Consider the following 12,798-nt stretch of genomic DNA (forward strand, 5'->3'; position numbering starts at 1 on the left):
AATTTATGTTTTTCCAGATTCATGAAAACGTAGTGATTTTTTTCCATTTTTTTTGTTGTTTTTTACTACAAACTATGCAAATCATGAAGATTAAATGCTGAAATTTTTAGAAAAATCCATGATGTTTTTTATTTTTTGAAAATTGGTCAATTGTACAGTTTGGATGGAGGATAGCTGCATCTGGGGTGGGATGGTGTGAGTATGTTAATGTTAATATTTATTTATTAGATTAAATTTGACAACCATCTACGCATCAAAATTTTAACATTTATTATTAAAAAATATCTTTTTATATGCAATTTAATAAACAAATGGTAGTCATTTTTGGGAAAGGAATAACCCCTCTACATTACAATAGATAAACACAAGACTATCACTTATAATATTTTCTAAATATAAAATTGTAGGATACTTTGTAATAAAAAATTGATTTGCATTTTAATCAAATTTAATACAAATGTATAAATAAAACCATTAAAATCACTATGGTTCAATGTTGTAGCTTGTTTGTGTGTACTCTACGAACATGTTCATCCTATTTATAAGTTGTTTGACCGTATGACTTGCCTGAATTTTCCTTTGAACAAAAATCACAAACGACCAACGACTCGAGAAAAGTCAAAATCTATTATGACCAAATATTTGTGGTCATTTCATCTCTGAAGTTTCAATATGATATTGTGATGACATCTCTTGGCTGATTAAGAATGACTAGCATTATTAATGCAAATCAGATAAAAATAAGATTGACCTACAAATTGAAAAAAATCATTTAAATTCTTTGTTTTAATTGAATACATTTACCTGCAAATTGATAAAAGTCATTCAAATTTTTTGTTTTAATTGAATACATTTACCTGCAAATTGATAAAAGTCATTCCAATTTTTTGTTTTAATTGAAGACATTTCTGTAAGAGACTTGGAATTTCTAGTCTTGTAAACATTAAGATTTTAACCTAGTATTATGACATCAAATCTTGTTTAATTAAGAAACCTGGCCAGCTCTTTTAATCCAAGCCTAACATATTAACCCTTTTACATAGATTTGAAAAAGAATCTATATATAGATGCACCTCTCTGAGAATAAATGCAAAATTAAGAAGACCCGAAGTTGCATTTGAATAAGCAGCGAGGTAGTATTCTCCTAAAGATTCTAATCGTAGGAGTAGTAATATTTAGGGGTCACATTTTATCGTACTATTATATTATGAACATTGAGTTCCCTCTTACGATTCCATTTTGACATATTTTGTTTATCCAATTTTTACAGGTCTGAAAGATGTCTGACAACATGGAATTGAGAAGTATCTGGCTATTGCTCCATTTTTTGTTGGATCGTTGAGTTTCACACACTCAAATCCAGATGGTAATGCCCTTTTTCTTCTTACCTCATTCTGATCTTGCAATTTTAATTACATGTTGTTGTGTCTTTTGTTTAGGCTTCCTCAACATCAACTGTGGCACCATCAATAACGCAACAGACGACCAGAAACTATGCTGGATTTTTTATTCCCCCTTCATTCAAACTCGCAACGTTTGGATGAGGAGTTCAACAGATCAGTTCAACGTGCAGTTCTGGACTCTCGCATATTTTCCAAATCTGGCAGTGAAGAAATATTGCTATCTCATCCATGTCAAGCCCCGTCTGAAATAACTAGTCCAAGTGGACGAATGTTGACCTATCCAGTATATTGGAATGTGTAATTTTTTCTCAAATGAAATTTTAAAAAACATATTAGAGGAATCTCGAGGAATCTAGAAATTTTAGCTGGATTAACAAGATTACCAAATAGGGTTAGTCAAATTAATATTTAAGTTTGTAAAGTTCTACAAGTCATTTCTGTCTAGATATTTCTAGAAAAGTCTATTTCTCTTATGTTGGCTAATTTAGATGTTTCTGAAAACAATCAAAGACCTCTCTATACAAATAGAGGCATTTTGTAATGTTATTGATATAGACAAAATGGTTAATGAAATATATTAGTATCGCAGCACATTAAGTATTTTTCCATTTTAGTTTATTTTGTCCACCCACCTTGTGAAAAGTGTATTAGCAAAGTTGTGAGTTTCTACACTTTATAGACAATGGAGCTTCTATGAATTATGAGATAATCTTGGCCGCCAAAAGCAATAGGCTAAGTCTATTCCTTGCCCGCAATTCTCAAACAGAACAAAATCATTCTATTTTCATTTCAAGCATTGAGCTCCGACCACTGGAATCTTCTATGTACAATCCAACCGATTTCCAAATGACCGCATTAGATCTCGTAGATCACATATACTTCAATCCATATTCTGTCATCTTACAGTAAGTGATTTATGCATGAATTGCATGTTAATATGAAACTTTGTCGCAATACTAGACATCAATTTAGCTACAACTGTCTTTATTAGCACTAATGACAATCATATATCATCATTAGGGATGGAGTTAGTGAATAAACCACCAGTTAACCTCTTAAGAACTGCTAGTGAGATTGAAACAGTCGCCAATATGACTATTTCAGACATATTTGGGGACTTCTCTCACCCAGGCATTTACTCTTTTTCACTTTATTTCAGCAACATCAACCAAACAAACCTCACATGAAGATTTGCTGCCTTCATTAACGAATACCAAATATCAGATTTAATAGAGCTTAAGTTTTTGGAATGCTATGAAGCAAATAAAGACTTGCAACTTGAAAATCCTGAGCCCATTGAAATAATTTTGCAACCCAGTTCTTCATCGCGGGAGTTGGGACCCTTCATAAATGGAGCAGAAATGTATAGAAAGCTTGAGACATCGCAGACAACCACATACACTAGAGATGGTGAATTTCTGCACTCCATTCCTAGGTTCTTTAATGCTCTATAGTTTTGTGTATATTATTAGTTCAAGATATTATATACGCTAATAATTTCTCTAAATGTGGGAGTTCAATGGTTGCAATCAAAAAATAGCAGAGGCAATAAATGTTCCAGACGATTGGAATGGAGGAGATCCATGTTTACCAGCTGAATATTCATCAATAGGGATTACCTGCAGCCAAGATGATCCTCCGCGAGTCATTATCATGTAGACTACCTTACCTTGTATTTTAACAATTCATTGGAACATATTTCTTATGCCACTAATGCATATGATTTGATGTTTTTTAAATTTTTCTTTGTAGAGATCTATCAAGCATGAATCTGGAAGGCACAATACCTTCAAATATAGCAGACTTAACAGCACTACAAAATCTGGCAAGTGTTTAGTAACTTGCTTTGGGTAGAATTTTATTGCTAAATACAGTGTTACTGTGCTACACTAACTCTATATCATCGGTTATAGCTACTGGGAAATAACAATTTGTTTGGCAATATTTCGAACCTCAGTTCACTGAAGAATCATGAAATACTGTAGGACCTCTATTACTTGCGCCCAACGAATTACCTTGTTTTAATGGAGAAGGGTAGTTTTTCCTGTATGTTTGCTAATCTTGAACTCGGTCTTGTTACTTTGACCATAGACAACTACAAAAGAATCAACTTACCGGAGAAATTCCAACATCATTGGGGAAGCTTCGAATGTTAAATCAATTGTATGCTTGGCATTATAACATGTCTATTTTGGTTCCCAACATCACGCTACCGCTTGTGCTTTTCAAATAACCACTCTTATATAGCTTGTGTTTTTTGGGTAAAAATGTTGAAATATTTAATGCAGTAGGTTATTTGCTCCTAGAGCCAAATGCCCACCTACCACCCTGATGGCCTACACAATAGTCAAAAACATTGAATGCACAATAGGTGAGTTGAAATTCGAAATGAGAGGGAAAACATTTTTGGCAAGAGACAAATGGAATGAATCTAATTCATTCAATCAGTTGGAGAAGAGTAGTAGAGAGAGTAGAGTACAAAAGTACAAGAGCATAGAGCAAAGAAGGAAGTCGATTAGCAGATCAAGTCAGAGTTCAGAAGATAGAAGGAAGTTTTTTTTGCATTTGCAGTTGCACATATTGGATCTTTTGTCACTCTATAAGTTCTTATTGATTCAATCTATGAAGTAGTGATTGCTCTAGGGATTGTTGTATGCAGCTATTAGAGCTGTAAGTTTTAAGTTTTATCAATTTGAAGATTTAGGAGTTTTCTAGTTGAAGTTGAATGCTCCTAGATTTTGTAATAGTTTTATCTTATTTGAATAGAAAACAAGCAAGCAAGCAAGCATACTAAACTATGTTGTTTTCTTCTTCTATTCATCATTGCATGATATTTTGTATTTGAGAAGTTCATAACTTTGAAATCTTCATCCTTTGACTCTCTGTGTTTTAATGGTAGTCTATTATACTGCCCACTCAGTCTAGTCTTTGACTCAGTTCTATCTTTGTCGTTATTGACAAGCTCACTCAGCATACTCTATTGTCAAGCATCACCTTGCAACGGTGACCAAGCTCACTCGACATCTTCACTAGCAAGTTCACTCAACATACATTGTGTTGAGTTGCCCTAAGTGTCGAGTCACTCGGCTCATTCTTGTGCTGAGCTTACTCAGCACCTTCCTCTTGTCACTCGGCACCCTCTTGTGCTGAGCAATTTGTCACTTGACATTGCCTTGGGCTGAACAATTTTTTTAAAGAGTTGTGATTTATTTTTCACATAGTATCAAAGCTTTGAGGCCCCACATCCATAGTGAGTTAGGGCATTTGTTCTTTTAGGATATTTGGCATGGTAGGAGATGCAAGAAAGATATGGCAGTAGCCACCATCCTTTAATAGACAAAATTATGATACATGGGCAAAGAAGATGAAAATCGTAATGGTTGCTAATGACCTGTGGGAGTTTGTGATAAATGGGTTTAGTGATGTTATAGTCCTAGCAATGTATGTTGCCCTCTCAAATATACAAAAGACTTAGTTGAAAGAGTCAAGGAGAAAGGATGCAAAGGAATTAAGTCTAATTGAGGCAATTATGACAGAGATAGTCTTTCCCAAGATTGCAACAACAAATTATGCAAAGGAAGCATGGGATATCTTTGAGATGAACTTCAAAGGGACTACTAAGTTTAGAGTAGTGAAGCTACAAATAATCAGAAGGGAGTTTGAGAACCTTCAGATGAGGGACAATGAACCTATTGCAGAGTTTAGCTCACAAATCTCCACTTTGATTAACCAGCTCAAATCAAATGGAGAAGATTATGAAGAGAAGAGAATTGTGGAGAAGATACTGTAGAGTTTACCTCATAAATATGACAATCTTGTGATGATCATTGAAGAAGCAAAGGACCTCACCACATTGACCATGGATGAGTTGATGGGAACTCTTCAAACCCGTGAGCACCAGATAAATGGGTCAACAACAACTTCCTAAGAGCAGTCTTTCAAGGCTCAAGAGAATTCAAGAGGTAGGGGGAGAGGAAGAAATGGCTCCGGTAGAAGATCAAGAAATAGAGGTCATAGAAGGAATGGTCAAAGGAATGATGGTGTAGAAATCTCGTGAAGAAAAGCAACCAAGAGGGAGCAAGCACCTCCCAAAACAGCTCTAGAGGAGGTAAGAAGAATTACAACTCCAACAAGAGCAATGTTGAATGCTACTACTATCATAAGTATGGGAATTATGCAACTAAATGTTGGAAGAAGCAGGGTGATCAGTCAAAGCAAAATGCTAATGTGACTGATGTGAACATGGGAAATACAAATAATCCCACAACCTTCATCATGTGTAACATTAATGAAGAAAGTAGCCCTGAGGTATGGTACCTAGACAACAGGTGTAGCAACCACATGAGAGGTAATTAAAGTTTATTCTCTTTCATTGATAAGACTTTTTAAGTCCAAAATTAAGATGGAAAATAATGGAACCATTCCCATAGTGGGAAAAAGATCTATTATGGTCTGCACCAAGCAAGGTGAGAAGAAGGAGATACAGAATGCGTATTTTGCCCCCGGTATGAAGCACAATTTGATGAGTGTTGGACAACTCATTCAAAATGGTTACAAGGTGCTAATGGAAAATGACAAGTTAGTCATTCATGAAAAGGATGAGAATAATAGATTACTTGCAGCAGTCCAAATGACAAAGAACGGGATGTTCTTGTTGGAGATAGAGACATGTTTCTCTTCTCAAGTCAGTATTGCACCTCCTGAGCATGCATGTATAGCAATATATCAGCAATTAGCTCTTAGGAGCATGATTGAAGACCCCCCTAAGCTTTGGCATCTCAGGTATGGACATCTTGGCTTTGCTGGTTTAAATTTGTTGTCCAAGAAAAGAATGGTAGATGGTTTGCCAAGCATAGTAGATTCTTACGACAAGTGTGAGGCTTGCATTTTGGGTAAGCAACATAGGCTTCCCTTTAATTCTAGAAATTCTAGAAGGGCTAGAGCACTATTAGAATTGGTGCATTGTGACTTGGTAGGCCCTATGCAGACTACTTATATTGGGGGGAGTATTTATTTTATGACATTCATAGATGATTTCAGTTGTAGGACATGGGTGTATTTTTTGAAGAACAAATTTGAGGCATTTTAAAAATTTGTTGAATTTAAAACGCTAGCTGAAAAAGAATGTGGACACTATGTTAAGGTCCTTAGATCAGATAGAGGAAGGAAGTATACCTCCAATATGTTTGTAAATTTTTGTAGGAAAAATGGCATAAGAAAAGAGCTTATAGTCAGCTATACTCCACAACAAAATGGAGTGGCTGAGAGGAAGAATAGGACCATTATTGAAATGGCAAGAAGCATGATGAAAGCAAAGGGACTCCCAACTAAATACTGGGGAGAAGTTGTAGCAACAATAGTATATCTGATTAATAGGTGTCCTACAAAATTAGTTCATGACAAGATTCCTCTTGAGGCTTGGTCAAGGAATAGATGGACAATTGAACACTTGAGAGTGTTCAGATATGTAGCATATGCACTTGTTCCTAAGGAACAAAGGCAAAAGCTAGATGGAAAAGGCGTGAAGTGCATCTTCACTGGGTACAACTCAGAATCAAAAGGTTATAGGCTATATGATCCAACTGACAAGAAGATCATCATTTCAAGAGATGTGGAGTTTCTTGAAAGTCAGTCATGGGATGGCTTGGTAGATGAATCTTCAAGCACTTGAAGTAAAGTGCCAACTATTAAAAAGGAAGAATATGACATTAGTGATCAGCAAGAAGATGTAGCAACAAACTTGAATTGTAGACAAAGGCAAAAATGCAAGCAACCCTTAACATGTCGAGAAATAGCTCCAAGCACATCAAGATAGCCCTAAGCTAGTATGCCAAATAGTAGCAGCAACAATACTAAGAATTCAAATCCCACTCTTGCCTCCCTATTGCCAAGAAAGACTAAGAGTCTATGGGAGATATACCAAGATGAAAGGTATGATGAAGATTATGATGAGAGTATAAATTTTGCATTATTTTCTCATAGTGATCCAATTTATTTTGAGGAAGCTGTGAATGAAGAGAAATGGTGTAAATCCATGGATGAGGAAATTGATGCTATTGAAAGAAATGAGACATGGGAGTTAACTCTTTTACCTCCTAAGAAGCAAGTAATTGGAGTGAAATGGGATTACAAAACCAATTGCAATGCTAAAGGAAAAATAGATAGGTACAAGGCAAGTTTAGTGGTCAAGGGGTACAAGCAACAGTATGGCAGAGATTATGATGAGACATATGCCTCAGTTGCAAGAATGGAAACCATGCATGTTGTCATAGCAATTGCAGCCCAACACAAATGGAAGGTATATCAATTGGATGTGAAGTCTGCCTTCTTGAATGGTGTCTTGAAGGAAGAAGTTTATGTGGAGTAGCCACCTAGTTATGAAGTTGCAAGTGAAGAACACATAGTGTATAGATTGAAGAGAGCTCTATACAGGCTCAAGCAAGCTCCAAGGGCATGGTATAGTAGGATTAACTCATATTTGATGAGGAATGGTTTTAGCAGAAGCGATGGTGAGCTCACTCTTTACATCAAAGTAGCAAGTGGTAATGTGTTGCTTGTTGTCTTGTATGTAGATGACTTAATATTTACTAGAAATGCTAATTTCCTAATTGATGAGTTCAAAGAGGCCATGAAGAATGAATTTGAAATGATAGACCTAGGACTCTTGAAGTATTCTCTAGGCATAGAAGTAAAAGAAATGCATGATTGCATCCTCATCTCTCAAGAAAAATATGCAATGCAGATATTGGAGAGATTCAAAATGTAGAACAACAAAGAAGCCCCAACACCAATAGCAGTAGGTCTGAAGTTGAGCAAGGAAAATTGCAGCAAAAGTGTGAATCCAACACTATACAAGACGATGGTTGGAAGTTTGATGTATTTGACTACAACTTGACCAGTATTGATGCATGCAGTAAGTTTGATTTTCATATTTATGGAAACACCAAAGGATTCCCATTAGCAAGCCGGAAAGAGGATCCTAAGGTATGTGAATGAAACCAAGGGATTTGGGATTTTGTATATTGCAAATAATGATTTCAAGTTGGTTGGTTACATGGATAGTGATTAGGTTTGAATTTTAGATGATAGGAAGAGCACTTCTAGATACATGCTTCATATGGGATCGGGTGTAATTTCATGGGCATCCAAGAAGCAACCTATTGTTTCTCAATTTACAACAGAGGTTGAATATATAGCAGCAAATGCAGCAGCATGCCAAGCTATTTGGTTAAGGAGGATCTTGACAAATTTGAATGAAAGGCAAGAGGATGGAACCATAATCTTTTGTGACAACATCATCTCAATTGCATTGTCCAAGAATCTAGTCTTCCATGGGAGAAGCTAGCATATAGAGATTAGATATCACTTCATTAGAGAGTTGGTGGAGAATGGGGATATCAAAATAGAATTTTGTAAGTTTGAGCAGTAGCTAGCAGACATTTTCATAATGCCTTTAGGCATTGGAACTTTTGTACACCTAAGAGAGAGTCTTGGTGTAGTTGATTTGGATTAGGAGTGATCCTTGTTTTTTGTTTGGGTTGGGACAAAGGGGGAGTCTTAAAATATTTAATGCAATAGGTTATTTTCCCTTGGAGCCAAACATCCACCTACCACCTTGACGACTTGTGCAACAGTCAAAAACATTGAATGCACGGTAGGTGAGTTCAAATTTGAAATGAGAGGGAAAACTTTTTTGGCAAGAGACAAATGGAATGAATCTGATTCATTCAATCAGTTGGAGAAGAGTAGGAGAGAGAGCAAAGTATAGAGCAAAGAAGGAAGTCGACTAGTAGATCAAGTCAGAGTTCAGAAGAGAGAAGGAAGTTTTTTTTGCATTTGCAGTTGCACATGTTGGATCTTTTGTCATTTTATAAGTTCTTATTGATTTGACCTATGAATTAGTGATTGCTCCAGGCATCATTGTATGCAGCCATTAGAGCTATAAGTTTAAAGTTTAAAGTTTTATCAGTTTGAAGATTTAGGGGTTTTCTAGTTGAAACTGAATGCTCCCAGATTTTGTAATAGTTTTATCTTATTTGAATAGAAAGAAAGCAAGCAAGCAAGCATACTAAACTGTGTTGTTCTCTTCTTCTATTCATCATTGCATGATATTTTTTATTTGAGAAGTTAATAGTTGAAATCTTCATCCTTCACCTCTCTGCATTTTAATTGCAGTCTGTTATACTACCCACTCGGTCTAGTCTTTGATTAGGTTCTATCTCTATTGTTATTGTTGAGCTCACTCAGCATACTCTATTGTCGAGCATCACCTTGTAACAGTGATTGAGCTCACTCAGCATCTTCACGATCAAGTTCACTCAACATACATTGTGCCAAGTTGCCCTAAGTGCTGAGTCACTTGGCTCCTCTTGTGCTGAGCTTACTTGGCACCTTCCTCCTGTCACTCAGCACCCTCTTGTGCTGAGAAATTTGTCACTCGGCATTGCCTTGGGATGAGAATTTTTTTTAAAGAGTTGTGATTTATTTTTCACAAAAAAGATATTTACAGGAAAATAAATTAGAGGGAAGTGTCTCAAAAGGATTAGTTAGATCATCCTTAAACCTTCGGTACACCGATTTTATTTCGCCTTTCTATAAGATTTTGGTTTTTACCTAAACAATTGATCAGTAGGATGAGATTTTTATGCTCTTGTGTGATCTATAATATGCTACTAACTCGAAGAATTCTCTATTGTGAACTTGTACCATGCAGTGTTGATCCTCAAAATAATATTCTGACAAGCAACCATAAAAGTAAAGGTTGGGTGGTGTTAGTTTTGATTGGGTGTTTGGTGGTGTTAGTTTTGGTCATCCTTTCTTGAAATTTTCTGTGGAGGAAGAAACATGCATTGCAACCATTTTCAACCACACATAATCCAAATCTATCAACACAACATATATTTGGAGGTATTTATCCAATTTGTTCAATGTAAAAACAAGTCCAACTTTAGTGTTTCTAATTTAGATAGGAAAGTTTTCTTCATCTTTTCAATCTCAAGTCAAAATAATCAAAACGATTACCATAGGCTGGCTACTGAATACATAAAGGGAGATATTATAACTTCAACCAATAACTGTTCAACACTGATTGGTAAGGGAAGTTTTGGATCTATATTTTGTGGCAAACTTTCAGGATTTGAGGTTGTAGTCAAAATACTCAAGACTGATTCTAACTAAGGCCAGCAAGAATTCCAAACTGGGCTTGGTATTCTTAAACAGATTTAATAAATAGTGAAACTCAATTTAATTTAATTCTATAAATTATTATACTGTTGGCCCCAAATTAAGGAATATTTTGTGGTTACAAGTAGCTATACTGTCAAGAATATATCACAAGAGTCTTGTAAATCTTATTGGGTATTGCAAACAAACCATAATGTCCTTGCCCTATGAATACATGCCGTGTGGAACATTAATCGATCATCTATATGGTATTTGTCAAACCTTGTCTCAAGTTAATATGAATTCACCTACACATGAAAGAAAAAAATTTATACTGGGATTTTTTTCTTATGTCATTTGCAAGCACAACCAAATTGAAAACTCCACTTGATTGACATGCAAGATTAAATTATATTTCTCGGCAAGTAGCAAATGGTAAGCTATTGTGACAACAGTTGATTTCTATTTTTTTTGTTTTGAGGAAAAAGTAAATCTAATCATATTTCAACCATTTTTGCAAGTTTTTTCTACCTACATCAAGGTTGCTATCCACCAATCATACATAGAGATATAAAGTGTAATAATATATTGTTGGATGACAAGATGTCTGCCAAGCTAGCCAACTTTGGCATTTCAAAACTAGTAGAGAGTTCCATTGGATATATATCAACTGAAGTTAAAGGGACCATGCGCTATCTTCATCCTGAGTATTTCACTTAACATCATAATATGTCCTCTTTTTCTTAAATATTCATAGTTTAATTACTCTTCAATATATTTTTCATCTAATTTTTGTAGATTAAAATTGTTATAAGCATTTATGCAGATACTTTGCAACATCGTCATTTAATGAGAAAAGCGATGTCTATAGTTTTGGAGTGGTTTTACTAGAGATTATTTCAGGAGTATCACCCAAAGAGGGAATAGTACAATCAATAATCCATCTAAATGTGAAGAAATTCAATGTTTTCAATCAACTTGAATATATTTGCTAACAACATACTAAAAAAATCATTGAATTAGGCACACAAGTTGCTTTCATTTGGAAAATTAGGAGAGCTTATGGATTCTTCTCTGGGTGGCCAATATGATATAGAATCAGCTTAGGAATTAGTAGAGGTAGCATACATGTGCATTGAAAAGGAATCAACGAATAGACCCAAAATGAGCATTGTGGTGAAAGATCTGGAAGATGCTTTGACACTTGCATTTTGTGATAAAATTTATGCTTTGCCTTATTCCATGGTGTCTTTTAATGTTGGTGACATGCCCAACCTTGGGTAGCAAGATGTCATCTTTAGAGATAGTTTACGTAATCATAGAATGTCCAGTGTGAAGGATATATACTATTTACAACTGTTTGTGTTAAGCTAGCAACTGTATTTTTAATATTGTTTCAGCACCTTAACAATCATAAGATTCATCTATGTAGGGTCATATTTGTTAGAAGATAACAATTCTTGTCTTGTATTTATGTATTTGGAATAGTATTTGTCACTTGTGAATTTATTTGTATGTGTTTAGAATTCAATATATTCTGCCTAGCAAACTAAATTGTTGGTAGCAAAATATATGGGAGATGAAAGACTAGATGAAAAAAATGTAGAAATAATATCCATAGTTATTTTTTCTTAGTGACGTAGGTTTTACTACATCAATATGTGTTGATGAGCACCACATTGTTATCTTCAATAATGTTTGGCTGACTAAGCTTCAATGTTATTAAAAATTTACTAGCATTTGCAGCTTTTTTGTTTTTTTTTGTTTTTGGTATAATCTAAAATAGGGGAAATAACAGTGCCATAAAAATTCACAATTTTTTTAATTCATATTCTTGATCTCTTACATTATTGCATGTTGCATGCACCCTTTCCTTTTTTCCGCTTAATGAAATAATATAATATTACTCTTTTAAAGAGTTTATAGCCTTCATAGACTTTCTCGTGCAATAAGTTTAACATATGCATAAATCATAACTTAACTCTTCTTAATAGATCCAAATTGTAGCAATACCTTGGACTTAATTACTCTTAACTATCGAAGGAATTATATGGAAACCATGCATAACACTAATGGTGCAGCTACAAGTGCACAAATATTAAAAAATTATTTGTTCATAGTGAACTGGGGCTTGCGTAGCAGTGAGGCTCATGCAACATACTTCAATACTCCCCCTTAATGCTAAGACTCAACATTTTCTAATAGAACTCAACTTAATCCATGCACATCATAG

At 34.9% G+C, this 12,798-nt stretch overlaps 1 pseudogene; it reads left to right on the plus strand.

Moving 5' to 3' along the window:
• LOC149561111 (putative LRR receptor-like serine/threonine-protein kinase At1g67720) overlaps nt 1-11,849 on the plus strand; it is a 107,094-nt pseudogene extending 95,245 nt beyond the window's left edge.
• The last annotated feature ends 949 nt before the right edge of the window (nt 11,850-12,798 follow it).

Source organism: Cupressus sempervirens, chromosome 4, assembly GCF_028749045.1.
Source record: "Cupressus sempervirens isolate cs-2001-9-10 chromosome 4, ASM2874904v1, whole genome shotgun sequence".
NCBI lineage: Eukaryota > Viridiplantae > Streptophyta > Pinopsida > Cupressales > Cupressaceae > Cupressus > Cupressus sempervirens.